The sequence below is a fragment of the Balaenoptera physalus genome (genome assembly GCF_965194825.1).
Source record: "Balaenoptera physalus genome assembly, chromosome: 20".
Classification (NCBI taxonomy): domain Eukaryota; kingdom Metazoa; phylum Chordata; class Mammalia; order Artiodactyla; family Balaenopteridae; genus Balaenoptera; species Balaenoptera physalus.
In genome coordinates this window covers 2471257-2488317 of record NC_138901.1, presented here as the reverse complement: position 1 = coordinate 2488317, position 17061 = coordinate 2471257, and the positions used below count along the sequence as shown (strand labels likewise).

The following is a 17061-nucleotide window of genomic DNA, read 5'->3' as shown; positions in this document are numbered from 1 at the left end:
ATATCAAAATGCATTTATTAACGTGTTGGGGACATGTTGCCAAATCGGATGCTGCTGTACGTGAGGAAACTTTGGGTTACGGTCACACCGTCTGGCACTGTGAGTGAGTTTTGGAATGCTGTGGAAACTTCAAAGGAAAATTTAGGGGACTTTGTGTATAATTTTCTTTTTTTTTTTTTTTTAACCATTCTGTGTTATTTAATTCATAGTCTCTGTGATTTTTTTTTTTTTTTGACTGTGTTGGGTCTTCGTTTCTGTGCGAGGGCTTTCTCCAGTTGCGGCAAGCGGGGGCCACTCTTCATCGCGGTGCCTGGGCCTCTCACTATCGCGGCCTCTCTTGTTGCGGAGCACAGGCTCCAGACGCGCAGGCTCAGTAGTTGTGGCTCACGGGCCTAGTTGCTCCGCGGCATGTGGGATCTTCCCAGACCAGGGCTCGAACCCGTGTCCCCTGCATTGGCAGGCAGATTCTCAACCACTGCGCCACCAGGGAAGCCCGTATAATTTTCTTAAAAGTATTTCCAGGAGACCCATGATTTAGGAAACTCATTCTGTAGGGTTTCAACAGACATTTCAATGATTTTTTTTTTTTTTTAATACCCAGATAGTGCTTTGTGAAAAATACAATGCTTGGCTCTTAGCTTTTAATGACTCATTAATTTTGTGTAAAATAGAGCATATGCTACATCGTAATTTTAGTTCTTATCTTAATGAGGTAGCAAAGCAAAGCGCCTCTCAGTTTGAAGTTAGGAAAACTGAAGTACATCCATAATATGTGTTTGTTTGTGGTGTTACAGGTATAATCAGGAAAGGAAGCAGAACACTTCTACACATGCTTATGACATCTAACTACTAAGCTAGGATAAAAAACATTATAACTCACAGGAAGTGAGTAAAAAGGCGCCTCAAATGTAAAATGCATTGCTCTGGGTATTCCCGCGTCTGTTAACGCCTGTTTCTTTTTTCCTCAACATTGGAGGAGTCAAGTCAATTCAGATTTTAGTTTGGTGAGCTGAAGGCACTGTGTTAGTTTGCAGACTGAGAACCCTCATTGTCACAGTTTTAAGTGACCTAATTTATATGATGTTGACCTGGGAGCAATACCAAGGTGAAACTGAAACCATTACTAGCTATTTTCGCTGTTATATTTAAAATTAAGTACCAGAGAAGCAGAGGTTTCCAAAATATGATTAAAACAAGATTACACTTATTTGGATGTTACCGACATATCAATACACCTCTCAACTCAGATACATAAAGCGTGTGCTCTATAAAGTTGTTTAATTATTTCACGTTCAAGTCTTTTTATAACCAGTAGCCATGGACTATTTTTCAAGGGCAGTGATGATTCTGAAATATGGAATTTACTGGCCAGTGATGCCATTCAAGTGTCCTTCTCATTCTATGTTTCATGTGTTCTGTTCCATACCCATTTTTGATAGTGTATCAACAGATATTACATTTAAAAAGAAATCATTCTAAGGATTCCTGCTAGCTCTTTTCTCAGCCATTCACATTTAAATTGGGAAGGGAATTTGAGTAAGTAAATTAATACCTATCCTACCTGTTTTTAAAAGTTATGTTAATGGAAGAGTCAAATATGATGACTGTTTCTTAAATTCAAGTGTTCTGTTGAAACCAGTTTAGTTTGGAAGAGATAGAAAGATTCAGAATGTTCACATGTTATATTACAATATAAGTATTTCATGAGAATTAGTAAATATGGTCAGACTCTGAGAAAAATGAAAGGGAATCGGATAATTTGGAGTGTATTTGATCTATTTATAACTTATACCTCAAACACTAAATTCATACACAAAAAAAGCAGTGTCATCAATTTTAGATTAAATAAATTATTTCAGGTATATATGGTGGAAAAGTATATAAGCTTCTCTGTTATCTCACTTATAATCGAAATCGTTTTCATTCAACTGAACAGTTGCTGATTGAGGACTTAAAGACAGTTCAGCTGATGGGATACCATTCATTGTGATTTAGGCTGTAAATAATGTGAAAAATTAGGTGCAATAAACATTCAAGTAAATGTGAATTTTGGACCCCAGTTTTACGTTCTGAAGACTTTGGTAGAAATAGTAAAGTGTCAAATGCCAAGAATATACCATTGGAATATATATTTTTCTGTACAGTATTCCATAGAAGCAGATAAATTGACAACTCTAGTCCTTGCTTCTATGATCAATTCCAGTTTCCATTATCTTCTTCTAGTTGTTCGTAGGTGTAACTTGACTATGCTATACCTACATAGTTTGGCCACAGACTCTGGAGCCAGACTGCCTGGGTTGGACTCCCAGCTGTAGTTACTAGTTCTGTGACTTGTTACTAATTACTAGTTACCAATTACTAGTTCTGTGACAGGCTAAACAGATCACTTTTCTATGCCTCAGTTTCCTACCTGTACAAAGGCAATGATAGTAGTACCTACCTCATGGGGTCGTTGAGAAGACTAACTGAATTAATACACTTAAAGCTCTAAGAAGAGTATCTGATCCATCATATATGCTCAGTGGCTATTAGCTACTGGAGTTTTTCTTACTATTATGGCTATTACATTTCCAAGCATTGGTCCCTTTCTTGAGAATGAAGATACTGTAGTTGAAATAGAAGAACACTGAGATGTAAGAACATGTGTCCTACCGAATGGTAATAAAAAAACCTTTTAAGACAGGAGATAAGAAAGCTATGATCTTAGAGGAATGTTTCCACCGACCTAAGGACATACGAACAGAAATGCTTAGTTTAATGAAAGAGAAAGGGAGAAGACATATTTTATTATTGTGGCAAATCAGAACTCTGTTGGATGCTTGTGAAGAGGAACGGAGACCATCTGGAGAAAACAATTCCACTCCACTGTGTGGACTGGATCGAAGGACGGCTGAATAGCTAGGGCATGAATGATGTAGGCTTTCGACCATAGCGTGTCACAGCCTTGGAAAGCAAACGGCAGGGGGCAGAGTGGTAGTTAATGAGAGGTGGAAATGGTTGTCAGACTTCAGTGATCAGCTTTTATGATATGGTTTTCCTTATGAAAGAAATAGACTGATAACATTTTGGTTCTTTCCAATCATTTGAACGCATTAGGACCTTACCATTCGAAGTCCTTCCATTTTATTTATTCCATCTGCATATTTCTTATTCATTGCTTTTGTACTAACGTTTTTCTTGTGACCGTTACTACTGGTTGCTATCTTTTTACTAATTAACTAATTAGCTCAATTGTAAAATTTACCTTAGGCATATTTTTTAAACCACCAAAATACATTTTCTGTGGTGGCCTAGTTACCTAATAACTAAATAGTAGAGGAGTTTAAGCATGTATTGGAGATATTTTATAATTTTAAAATGGAGAAATTCTCATTTATTGAGTCTGTTTTAATTCTCATTTATTAGTTGAGTCTATGTTTAAAATAACTGTTCAATACTACCTATCCAAAGTGATCCATGTGGATAGTTTGGAATTAGGCAGGGGTAAAAGAAAAGAACCAGAAAACAAAGACAAATTAATTTTTTTATTAGATGAAATATTTTCTTTTCTGTCATAGTGAATTAAAAAAACGAACATAGAAAATAAGTGCATATTCTTCCTTTATCAGTGTTAAGAGAGGTCCAGACATGAAATTCATCCTGTAAGAATCTGCAGAATTTCAAAAGGATACCTAGGATTATATTGAAGTTTTCAGAGTTCAGAAAAATTTAAAAGTCTGACTTGTAAGTAGGATGTGCTATTGCTTTCTTTCCATAATATTATTACTATTTTCTCCAGGTATCATGAATCATAAAGCTAAATTTTTGACCTTACTAAGAGAGTATACATTTAACCTTTTAACTTTAATTGATATGGGTGAATTATTTTAGCCATTTACGGTCAGCGCTGCTTTTGAGTAGATAGAAAGTGAAGAAAATAAAGTATTTTTAAGATCCCATGTTCACAGTGACTGAGATTCCTTCAGAGAAAAAAGTTTCTGCAGCAAGAGCTGAGCAAACATCTGTATCAGAGCACCTTCCAAAAAGTGAATTGAGCCTCGTATCTTAAAAAGCAGTATTTTCAAAATAAGTCTTAAGGGAGATGAAGAGCCGAGCCGTGGTGGATACTGCTCCAGTTGTCTCTTCAGTCAATTTTGTATCACGCTTTGGAAGCAGAACAGCAAGTAACGTGAAATCACTTTTCAGGAGACTCTATGTGCGCCCTCTTCATTCTATTTCCGTATCCCTTGGAACGGGCAATTTATGCAGTGCACTTGTGAGACTCCAAGAACAAGGACCAATTTCCCTGAAGGGTATGAGCACTCTTGGATTTTACAGATGCCAAAACATGTATATATATATATTTTCATGTTGTCACGTTGAGATGACGAAGCGTGCTGGGTTCGCGCACGAGGAGCCTCAGGAAGTGTGCCCGCCGGGCATCTATTTTATTCCGAGATTCAGAAAGTGGATGCAGGCAGTTCTTACCAAGCACTGACAAGTAGTGGTTCACAGTGAGTGCTGTGCAAGATAGAGGAAGGGTTTGGCACCATTCAGAACAGGCGTGTCTTTTATTCTTGAGAAAACAGGTATCCAGCTGATCTGTGAGGACCCTCAGTCTAGGTTTCCGGATCGGGTCTTGAATCTCTGCGTCGCTGGACCGAACCACCTGTTCTCTTCAAATGGAAGTGAGGAAAAGGTCAAGTAAGGACAATGTATTAATCCTTCTGGCACCTCCTAGCCGGGCTGCTTGTTCTGTTGTACTTTGGGGAGACGTGTAGGGCTGAGAGTAGAAATGCCACCTCTTTGGACCCCCTCATGTGATTCTACCCGTGACTGTGGCCTCTGAGCCTGTGGTAGCCAGACAGGAGCCTCTAAAGTTCAAAAGCAGGCCTGTATCTTTGCTTGTCTGTTTTTTCCTTGAATGTTTACTGGGTTTGTTTATTCTTCTAGGCACCAGGGGTGCCTTATGGGCAAACTCTTTCCCTCACGACGTAGGTAGAAACAGTGTTTGTGTTTAACACGTTCATAGCTACCTGACAGATAATCAAATGTGGAGATCCACAGATTGCAAGAAACACAGATCCTTTTCAGCTTTCCTGCCTTTTCGCGACATCTCACCTGGGTGAACAGAACACAGAGACTGGTTGCTGACGGTCTCCATGTGCCCCCCCTCAGGTGCCCCTGTCTTCGGGGGCACAGTCCTGCTTCAACTTGTTTCTGTCACATTCCAGACCGAGGGCAGAGTTCTCAAATGTGTACGCACAAACCCTTGCCCACTGGTCACATTATATAATAGCTGTAAATGCTCTTGTGTGCCTGCATATAAACCACCAGCAGAAAGGGGCTGGTGCAGAACTAAGCCCTGATACAATTTCTGCCAGAAATAAAACATTGTGGTCTCAGTATTTTAGGCAGAAAGGTGCTTTTTCTCCTTTTGCTAAAGCTTGGGACCCCATTATAAGATCACAGAGGAAAATGAGACAGGAAAGGGTTTGAGATCCTAAACCCTTGTCTGTTAGACCTGAGTGCAGAAAATGAGGGGTGGTTTGAAAGTTTTCATTTCTTTCATTAGCTTAATGGTTGAGATGCTACTCTTGGTTTCTGGCTGCTCAGAAGCCAGCAGGCTTATTCAGATATATCCAACTATCGGAGTCACCTCATTCTACGACTACATTTAACTGGCCAAAAAAAACGAAGGGGAGAATAAAAATGCAAGAACCTAAATTGGGACTAAAAGGATGCTTTTAGGTCAGCTAGGGTGAAGTTTTCGTTATAACTTCACAGGTGGTCCAAACAGACGAAGGGGAGAAAGGATGGCTACAGAGATCTGGCAGTCGGCCACTCGTTTTAATGGTGTTTTCATTCATTCACTCAGCTTTGGAGGGAAGATGGAGTGAGGATGAGAACGAGCCTGGCTATCTCCCTTGATCATCTTCCTGAGAGATTTACCCGTCTGTGGCGAACAGGAAGAACTTTGCTGGTAAAATCAGTGTCAGCGAACCGTATTCAGATGGCTGGTGATCACGGCGATCATTTTTCTTAAGGTTGCGTTCAAACTTCCTTTCCTTATATATCTACTTCGGAAATCCAAGAAGCCACCAATGATGCTGTAGCTGAACTGAGCCTTGGGTAAAGGAAAGGGTAGCCGGGGAGTGGGTGAGGGTCCCAGTAAAACCCTGATCCTAATAGTAATTGATGGCGTTTATTTCTTTGTACTGTTTTTCAAACCTTCTTTAATGTTAAGGCTAATGAGTTCCGTAGATTCTTTCAGTTGTGTAATTTCTTAACACACTGCTGTGTTCAAGGGTATATGCCTGGGGTTTTTTTTGGTTTTTTGGGTTTTTTTGGTGAAGGACCTTATGTATTTTGTAGAAGTAGGCTGGATAGAAATGATAAACAGATGCAGAAACAAGCATCCTCATAGTTTATCTCTTCGATTGCATCGCTCTTCATCTCAGTTCACATCAGCAAACCTGGCCTTCTCATTCTTTTCTCCATCTCTAGGGCAGGGTTTCTCTACCCTGGCACTACTGACATTTTGGACCAGGTAGTTCTTTGTCACGGGGCGCTGTCCTTTGCATCCCTGACCTCTTCCCACTGGGTGCTGGCAGCAGCCTCCTTGTTGTGACAACCAAACGTGTCTTCCAACACTGCCAAATGCCCCTTTTGGGGGCCAACTCACCCCTGATTGAGAACCACTGCTCTAGGGTGAACAGATGCTCCAAGATAATCCAAGTTTACATGTTTTCCCAAATATATAGCATCCCTTTCTCTCTCAGAAGTGTCCTAATTTGGACAGGGAATTAAATTGTTAGCCAACGTGTCTCTGTAAACAGCAGCTCCAACTTCCCAGTTGCTCACGCCAAACCTCTGGAGGCATCCTTCGCTCTGCCCACCCTCTCATAACCCCGGTCCACCATTAGCAAATCCAGTTGAAGAAAACCACCTTCAAACAGGATCTGGCCCTTCTTTCCACATCCACTGATGCCACACTGGTCCCGGCTACCTTCTCTGTCGCCCAAAAGTACGTGCCCCTCGTCAATCGCTAAAGCTGTCCTGTTTAATTAGCAAGTCCAGCCATGCCTCTCCTCTGTTTGGAATCCTTCAGGGACCCCCCGTGCCACTCAGAGTAGAAGCCAGAGTCCTTACCGTGGCCTCAACGTAGCCTCACAAGGTCCGCCTCCCCCACCCTGCTCTCCTCCCCACCGTCCGCTCTGGCTGGCCTCTCTGACTGTCCTTTCGCTGTTGCAGCTACACTGGCCTCTGCTGCGCCTTGAACACCCGGCATGTCCTGATTCAGGGCCTTGCTGTCAGTCCGTGTGCCTGCAACCTCCCCCCCTCGCCCCACTCAGGTATCCACCCAGCCTCCTCCCTCATTTCCCAAGTCTACGTTCTAAGATCCGCTTCACAGTGAAGCCTTCTCTGACCACCCTATTTCAAATCACACCCTAGTTCATCTCCTCTGATTTATTTTTTACCATCGCCTTTATCGCTATCTGACATACTAAAATTTTACCCATTTATTTATTGACTCACTTCCTGATTTGTTGCGTGTCTCTCAGAATTCTTTCGCAGACTCCACGAGGGCAGGGATTTTTCTGTTTTGTTCACTGTCCTGCAATCAGTGCTTTTAGCAGTTTTCCTAGGAAGCACGTAGTAGGCACACAATAAATACTGAAGGAATGTGATGATGAATGTATTCACTACTTACTTTCCTCTAGGCATCGGGCTGAATACTGAGTATAGGAAAGTGAGTGCAGCCCTGCCCCTGCCCTTGAGAAGCTTACGCTCTCCTTAGCACTTCAGCAGTCGTACTGATGAACGGTGTAAATTGCAACCACGAGCCAAGCCCCTAACGTGAGCTTGAATTCCAGCCACAGCCCCCAACGTACAACCCACTGAATAGGTTAACATCCTCTCATTTGGTAGGTCTGCAGTGGGTATAGCTGCCTTTTCAAAGAATGGATTAATAAAACCTTTCAGCTGTGAGGGGGGAAAAAAGAGAGAAGCTTACGATCTCGTAGAGGACACATGCGTGTAAATAAATCACAACAGCAGAGTGAGAGGCCTGTGGTAAAGAGAAGAATGCACGGATGCAATAGAGATAACAGGATGCACGAGTGCAGCGGAGAGGAACAGGACGCAGGGATGTGGCCGAGAGAGACAGGATGCAGGGACGCGGCCGAGAGGGACGGGACGCGCGCGTGCGGCCGAGAGGAGCCGGTGGTAGAGCATGAAGGACTGCAGTGTGTTGAGGAGGAAGTTGGGAGAGTGAAGGGCTCATACTTAAGACGTTCCTTCTTCCCAGTCAGTTTCACTCCGTTATCTGTGTAGCTGCTGCCAAGCAAACAGAGCGGAATTGCAACGTTAAGCCACTGCTCTACCAGCGGCCCCTCGTCACTGCACACCTTCCCCTGCCGGCTGGAACGCTTGCTCTTGGGCGTGGTGTGTGAGGCTCGTCGTCAAATGGCTCACCTGCCCACACTTCTCTGTCACACTGCCCTTGCTCCTGGAATGCCCTCCGAGCCCCGCCTGCTGCACCTGGCATGTTTCAAGATTCCATTGAAATGGTAGAGAACAAATATATGGATGCCAAAGTGGAAGGTGGTGGGGTGGGAGGAATTGGGAGACTGGGATTGACACACACACACTATTGATACTCTGTATAAAATAGACAACTGATGGGCACACACTGCATAGCACAGGGAACTCTACCTAATGCACTGTGGTGACCTAAATGGGAGGGAAGTCCAAAAGGGAGGGGACATCTCTATGTGATGGCGGATTCTTTTTGTTGTGCAGTGGAGGCCAACACAACGTTGTAAAGCAACCATACTCCAATAAAAAGTAACTGAAAAATTTATTAAAAATAGCACAAAAAAAAAAAGGTTCCACTGAAATGGAATAGCCTCTATGAAGCCTTCCTGGATGTCATCTTCCATCTGGACAAATTATCACACCCAAGGCCAAGGGCAGCTGCGTCAGACAGCTGGGAAGAGTAGGCATTTCTGAAGAGTGTGAACCTAGTCTGGAGGTTTGGAAAACGGTACCAAAAAATAAATGCCATCAGTCAAGACTGTGCGTCAACTTGGAGTAATTGTAGTCTGAGATCCCCATTCCTGGAGCAAAGACGCGACAGACCTGTCATAGATCAGTGTAAACAAGGAGACAGAACAGGACCAGAGCCCGGACAATAAAAGAAGAGGAAGGTTGGTACCAGATCAAAACATAGCTCTCTTCAGCCTGAAGTTTAATCTGGGAATTAAATTCTGGACTATACTATGCTTATGACTACGTGTTAATTGTGTATATATACAATTTATATATTTATCTTAGTAAACTATATAAAGTTTATTTCATGTTTTGAGTTTTTAATCTATAACTACTTATTCCTAGTATCGTGATAAAATTGTGGATAGAAAGTGCCCCGCTGAGTATTTTTAAAGGTAAATACCTCAATCAGGCAGACCAGAGCGATGATTACAATCAAGATTCCAGTGACCAGAGTCGAACCAGTTGGGTGAGCAGCATGCTTTATAAAATGGTATGTCTAGGGGACTTCCCTGGTGGCGCAGTGGTTAAGAATCCGCCTGCCAATGCAGGGAACACAGGTTCGAGCCCCGGTCCGGGAAGATCCCACGCGCGGCAGAGCAACTAAGCCCGTGCACCACAACTACTGAGCCTGTGCTCTAGAGCCCGTGAGCCACAACTACTGAAGCCCGTGTGCCACAACTACTGAAGCCCGCGCGCCTAGAGCCCATGCTCTGCAACAAGAGAAGCCACCGCAATGAGAAGCCCGCGCACCGCAACGAAGAGTAGCCCCTGCTCGCCGCAACTAGAGAAAGCCCATGGGCAGCAACGAAGACCCATCGCAGCCAAAAATAAATAAATAAATAAATTTATTAAAAAATAAAATAAAATGGCATCTCTGTAGTACCTGTTACTCTTGACTGTTTATTCAATAATTGAATAATTCAATATTCAATCAACATTCAGTTGAATAATTCAGTAACTGAAGGCCCAAGTGTCAGGCATTGTTCTGCTCTTGTAACGTTCTCAAGAACCTATGAATTAAGTTGTATTTTCTCCACTTAAGGATAACAAAGCTGACACTTAGGGAGGTTCAAGCACCTTCACCAGCCAGCAAGAAGGGGTCTCAAGACCCGAACGCCATTTGTTCCAAAGTCAAAGCTCATTCTTAGCTACGATGCACATCTGCCTCTGTGCTGCATCTCTGGGTGATTTCATTTCAGGGCATTGGTTTCTGAATTGAGGATCATCTTTTTTTCATCAAGTGCATGCAGAGTTTGATGGTAATCTATGTGTCGTGAATCATGGTTAGTCACAGAAATTATTTATTCAGTTTGTAATCGTTACACCCTAAACTCACTGAGATTAATGAAATGGCTGGTAATAATGGTGGCCTAATTGTTAGCTTGGGCAGGTGTACTGGAGCCTTGATATTTAATGACATAATGTGCCTTTATGAGACTGAACAGTTGGAAGACCAGTATCAGCAGTTCCTGAAGGATGATTCCAAGAAGCAACTGACAAGACTTTGAAAATTCCCCTGGGCATTATGGATTTAATTTTAAGTGAAACTGCAAGGCAATTAATTTTCTTGTAACTGAATTCCTTAATTATACATGCTTTCTGTTGTTTATTTATTTTTATTTAAAGGTTAACTGATTTCTCGCAAATATGTAAAAATATTGGTGCACGTGGAAAAGGGCTGGAAGGTGATAGGCAAAAAAAGAAAATATTTTTGGTCTTAGGAGAGCAGGGGAGCTAGGACGCTTTTTCCCCTTTTTTCAAATTTTCAGTATTGTTTTAGTGGTTTCCCATTTTTAAAAGAAACAAATGTAAAGTAAGTGAAACTTACTATTTCATTCATAGAAGAACACAGTGGGTTGGATTCTAACTATTTACTGTCTATGTGGTGTTACACAAGTCACTTCATTCTGTACATTTAGAGTATTTTTACTATGTATGAAATAAGTACCCTAATTTAGAAATATGGATCCCAAGATATATATTTTAAATGTTTTCACCTCAATCTTTCATTAATTTTAAAATAGGCATTTTCTAGCCTGTTTGAAGTCAGACTATAATTCGTGTCTTGGGTGATACTTATTCTGAAGGGAAACTGTTTATAGTCCTGCCATCTTGTTCTTTATCATTGGTCCTCTTGTAACAACACCCCTCCTCCCACTTACAAAACCCATGCAACTCACTCTCTTACTTCGATATCTGACATTTTCACCTTTTTGGAATCTCTCTAAATTTCCTGACCAAAACAAAACAAAACAAAAAACTAGAAAAGCAGACCAAAGATCCACGGATGACCTCTATAAAAAAACTAGATTACAAATTATCCCCACTCTTTCTACTCCCAGTAGGATCCACTGGGGGCAGATCACCTATTGTGGGTGGAATTGTGTTCCCCAAAAGATACGCTCAAGTCCTAACCCCTGTGAAGTTGACCTGTTTGAAAACAGGGTCTTGGCAGATGCAGTCAAGTTAAGACGAGGTCATATTGGATTAATGTGGGCCATAATCCAATGAGTGGTATCCTTGTAAAGCACGGGAAATTGGGGCACACAGAAGACACACAGGGAGAAGGCCATATGATGACAGAGGCAGAGTTTGGAGTGATGCATCTATCTATAAACCAAGGAATGCCAAGGATTTCCAGCAACCATCAGAAGTAAAGAAGAAGCAAGGAAGCCTTCAGTAAGAGCATGGCCCTAACAATACCTCGATTTCAGATTTATGGCTTCCAGAACCATGAGGGAATAAATTTCTGTTGTTTTGAAGCCAGTCTGTGGTCATTTGTTACAACAGTCCTACACTGGGTGTTACGTCACAGAAACCTGCGAGATTCAGATGGAATCACCATCCGTGTGGGATGAAGCAAGGGAAGCAATGTAGCATCTAATGGCCTTGGTAACAGGAGGACTGCCAATCATGAACAGGTACTCACTGAGAACAGCAGCCCAAACTGGCAGGGATTCTACTGGATTCAATTCAGGAGTGTGTGCAAGAGTCCGTGATAGGATAAGCTCTAAGGATGTCGAATGATACTTGAGGAATCCAGCCTACATAAACTTATGTAAAACTAGCACACCAAAGTTCCCCTCCAGGGAATTTCTGCTTTGAACATGGTGGCGTTAACAGCCCACCCAGACTTCCTTTAGATAAACTCTGAGCAAAATACAAAAAAATGTCAACAAGCCAAGGCAGGCAGATTTTGGAAGAGAGTCAATACTTGGAGGTAGTGTATGGCTTGGTGGAAGGCTCCCATTTTTTTGTTTGTTTGTTTGTTTGTTTGTTTGTTTTGTCGCTTTACCCTGAGGGCATGGGCAGTCCCATTGGAAGTACAGGAAGGCTGACATGCTCATAGAAGTTTCCTCCTCTTTCTGGTCAGGGGAACCAGGGAAGGGACTTAGGGCAGTCAGAGCTTTCAGAGAGTGGGGAGGGAATCCCAGAAAGGAGAGGATGAGAGATGCAGGACCCCACCGTCTGTGTGAACACCTGCCACGTCCAGGGCTCAGCCTGGGATCACACACGAGCAGAACAAACTTGCGTCAGTATGGACTGAGGGCCGAGGCACCACCTAACACAGGGCTGACAGTCTGCAGTTTGAGGAAAACCCAGTTAGTTGCCTGCTGAAACGCAAATATCAACACTCTGAAGGAGTGCTATACTCTTGAAAAGGATGTGCATCCCATGGTTGTTTCGAGCTGTGTTCTGCAAATATCTGTTAGTTCAAGTTTTGTTAATCATGTTGTTTAAATCTTCTATCTGTTCTGACATTTTAATTTTTTGTTGCATCAATTACTAAAAGTGGTTTTTTTGTCCCACAATATGACCTATGGATCTTTTTCTTTCTTCTGTGGTTCTTCATTCTTCCTTATATATTTTTAAGCTGTGTTATTAGGTATACACAAAATGTAAAATGGTTACCTTCCTTTTATTAAATGTTTTATCCTTATGAGGTGGTCCACTTTATCCCTAGTAACGCTTTTTATCTTAACATCTACATTTTTTTTATATCAATCTGACTACCCCAGCTGCCTTGTGGTTTACACACTCAAATGCATGAGTATATTTAGCTTCTTATTTTCCCTTCTTGGGATTTACTGAGCCACTTAAGTCTATGGATTAGTGACCTCATTAGTTCTGGATAATTCTCAGCCATTATCTCTTCAAATATGGCCTCTGTGTCTTCCCTCTCCTTCTATAACTAATCAAACATATGTTAGAATTCTCTGCCTCTCTTAATCTCTTTTCTGTAATTTTCCACATTTTTTTTTAACTCTGTATTAAAATTCTGGGTAAATACTTCGATCTTCCCATTAACTAATTCTTCTACTTTGTGTTGTCTGCTTCTTCACACATTTATTGAGCTTTTAGTTTATTTTAAATTTTTATTGGCTGTGCCTTGCAGCTTGTGGGATCTTAGTTCCCTGACCAGAGATTGAACCCAGGGCCTCGGCAATGAAAGTGCAGAGTCTTAACCACTGGACCACCAGGGAATTCCCTATTGAGCTTTTAATTCTAGCTATTATATATATTTTTTATTTTGAGACATGCCACTTGGTTCTTTTTCAAAACTGCAAGGTCATGCTTTTAGTTTCCTGCTGACTGCAGATATTTTCCAAGCTTGTCATTTATTCCTTTAAACACTGAGGATGTTTGTCTTATAATCTGTATCTGGCTGTTTGTGGGGCTGTTTCTGCTGTCTCTTGTTTCTGCTGGTCATCATTCATGTTTCCCTGTTACCTTGTGTCTTGGTCATCATTGATGGAATACTGGTCATTGTCTTTGAAAAACTTGGTGGGGATTCTCCAATGCCTCTAATGATGGTGACCTCCTTCTAAAGAGATTTGCCATTCACATCTGCCAAAATACCTGAGTGTATTTTACCAGCTGAGGACCTCAGACTGACTTCAAGGCCTGGGATTCCCTGGCCCATCCCAGCTCTGCATGTCCAGGGTGCAGATCTGCGTGAGGCTAGTCTGTGGCGAGAATAGTAGTTTTGTCCCCATGACATGCCAGGGCAGCCTTTATGCCAGGGCAGCCCTAAAGTTGGGGCACTGGGGAGATCAGCTGTAGTTTTTCTTTACCCTGAGAATGTACCCTATGGGGGTCCCAGCTCATACGGGGGTCCCAGCTCATATAGTGAGAGAGGGTTCTTTCTAAAGCACTCTACTTTAGATGTACTTTGGTCATTGGCATCTACCTTTACTCCACTTAAGGCAAAGGAACTAAAGCCCAAGTATGAGGGATCAGCAAATATCTTCTTTAGATCAAAAATGTCTTTGATGCTCTAATGTAAAGGTTAGCTAAAAATTTTCTTTGAAGTAAAAAATACATAAAAATCCAAAGAAAAAAATAATCAACTTCATTTCCACCACCTACAATTAATTACTATTTATACCCTCTCATATTTGTTTCGCTATATTACTTTTTTTAATTATTCATGCTATTTTGAAGTAATTTAGACAACAAAGAAATGTAAATATATGAGCATTTTAAAACTTGTGTTGTCAACCTTCACCGACATTCTAGACACCGCTAACGCATATGCAACTTTTTTCTGCATAAGGATAAGAGAAAATATCGATGATGGATGGGTAGATAGAAAGATAAAATTACTTTTGTAAAGATGATAACTATAAATGTTATTGTAATTAAAATATTAGATTTTCTTGAATTTAGTGTAAGAAAAATAAAAGGAAGTGAAAGTGAGGGAATTGTTGAACTTCACATGTCTCTTTACCACAAGGAACCTCATTTCCTAAAATATGTCTCTTAGGTTAATTTAAAAGAAAAAAAAAGCAGAGATGTAAACATTAAAAACATTAAGATATGAGTCATTATGCTTTTTTAAAACATTGCATGCTTCAAATTTAGAAAGTCTTTATAGGCTGTCTGCTGTGAAAGATATGCAAGATAGGGTGTTCTTCCTCCCATTTTCCCCATTGTGAGTTGTATTGTTTTTACATTATCCAGGTTACTGCATTGAAACTCAGTTCTTTACCGTAATTCTCGTGGTTGTTTTGCTCTTTGTTCAAATGGATTCAGAGTTAACACCGGGCTTTCACTTCTTGCTTCTTTGTTCCTGAATTCTTTGAGACATCTGAATTTTGTTATCAAGACTTCAGAAAGGCTCCTGGGTGCTATTTCTCTAAATAATTTCATATTTGAAAATACGACCTTATAGTAGAATGACATACTAACTGCAATAGGATATTCCTGACAGCAGCTTCTCTCTGTGAGATCTTTGTAGATTACTAATTCTCAGACTTCCATCTGCAATCGAAATTACCTGGGAACTTGCTACAAATGCAGATTCTGCAGGCCTGACATTGGGCCTGAGAGTCTGCATTTCTAACAGGTGCCCAGGTATTACTGTTCACGCTACCGCGTTTGTGGCTTTTGCTTTGTTATCTCTGGATCCCAGATGCTGGTACACAGAAGTCTAACACCCGCTTTACTTCTCCCCTCTTAAAATGATTTGCTTCTTCTGTCTGGATGCCTGAAGAATTCGTCTATCCTGAGATTCAGTCATCACATTGGATTTGAGCCTTCTCTATCAGACTTAAGTAGAAAAAAAAAATGTGTTTTTAAATTTGGAGATGCAATTTTTTCTTCATTTATGGGATATGCTTCTTGAATTATAATTTAAAATACATCTTCTGTACCATCTGATGGGGTCCATCTATTTCATGGGGAGAAATTATTCTTATTGAATGACCTTGGTCTACGTTCTGGACCTCTTAGCTTGTTTTTTTTTTTTAAGGAGTATAGTTGATTTACAATGTCGTGTTAGATTCAGGTGTACAGCAAAGTGAATCAGTTGTACATATACATATATCCAATCTTTTTTAGATTCTTTTCCTATATAGGCCATTACAGAGTATTGAGTAGAGTTCCCTGTGCTATACAGTAGGTCCTTATTAGTTACCTATTTTATATATAGTAGTGTGTATATGTCAATCCCAATCTCCCAGTTTATCCTTATCCCCCAACGCCCCCAGTAACTGGATCTCTAGCTTTGTTTATTGCTTTATTCTCTGTATTTCTTATATGCATTCACTCTGATTATTTGAAGCTCCTCTATGTCAGTAATTCAATTTTCAGTAGAGTCTATTCTATTAATTGTTACTTCTAAATTTTTTTACTTAGTTCTCTAATTACATGTACTGAAGCTTGTGATGGGTTTCCTTAGGTCAATAATACCCCTTTTTGGTCTGTTCTTGAGCTACGTTTCCTCTAAGGCCGCTCCGTGCCTCTTGCAAGCTACATTCCTCTCCCCTTACAGGATATTTGCATAGTTAGGAGGCGGTTGCTTTTGAAGGCCTGGGTACCTCTGTCTCACCTGATATAATGAGGTAACCTCTTGACTTTTTCCCACCGTGCATTACAGCTGTTTATTCAACACTTGAACCACTTCCCTTAATTCACAGTATAGCCCTAGAACCTTTGTATCCATCAGCCAGAGTGAGGCTCATTGTTCATTTCTCTGATCTCACTCCTCGCCCCCAGCAGCAGTGCAATATTGTGATTTATGGAAAATATATATTTTTGATCATTCAGATGACCAAAATATATTTCTCATATATATTTGTTCTTTGTCCACAATTCCTGGCTCACAACTCCCCAAATCCTTGGACTTAGCATCCTAAGTGATAAGAGAAATGGGAGCATTTTTGTTATAATGTTTGGTGTCTTGTCCTCAGTTCCTGCAAAACTTCAGAGTCATAAAAGTGGAATTGGTGTCTTGTTTTTCATAGCAAGCCTCTTCCCACCACAACTGGGTTTATGTTAAGAAGGTGACTTTTGGAAAGCACCTAAGGATGGGGGCTGGTTGCCAGGGAAACCAATCAGCCCACTCCCTGATTTCCGGGGAGGGGAGAGGAGCTGGAGGAATCAATCACCAATGGCCAGTGATCCAATCAATCATGCCTATGTAATGAAGCCTCCATAAAAACCCAAAAAAGGAGGGGGTTCAGAGAGCTTCCAGGTGGGGGAACCAGAATGCTTTCACGTGCCACCAGGCCCCAAGCTCCA

At 41.2% G+C, this 17061-nt stretch overlaps 1 long non-coding RNA gene across 1 annotated transcript in view; it reads left to right on the top strand.

The window, feature by feature from the left end:
• The first annotated feature begins 501 nt into the window (after positions 1-501).
• LOC309650935 overlaps positions 502-17061 on the top strand; it is a 33000-nt gene continuing 16440 nt past the window's right edge. Inside the window, exon 1 of the long non-coding RNA XR_014257835.1 lies at positions 502-6026. This is a non-coding gene — a long non-coding RNA (uncharacterized lncRNA). The remainder of the gene's footprint in view (positions 6027-17061) is intronic.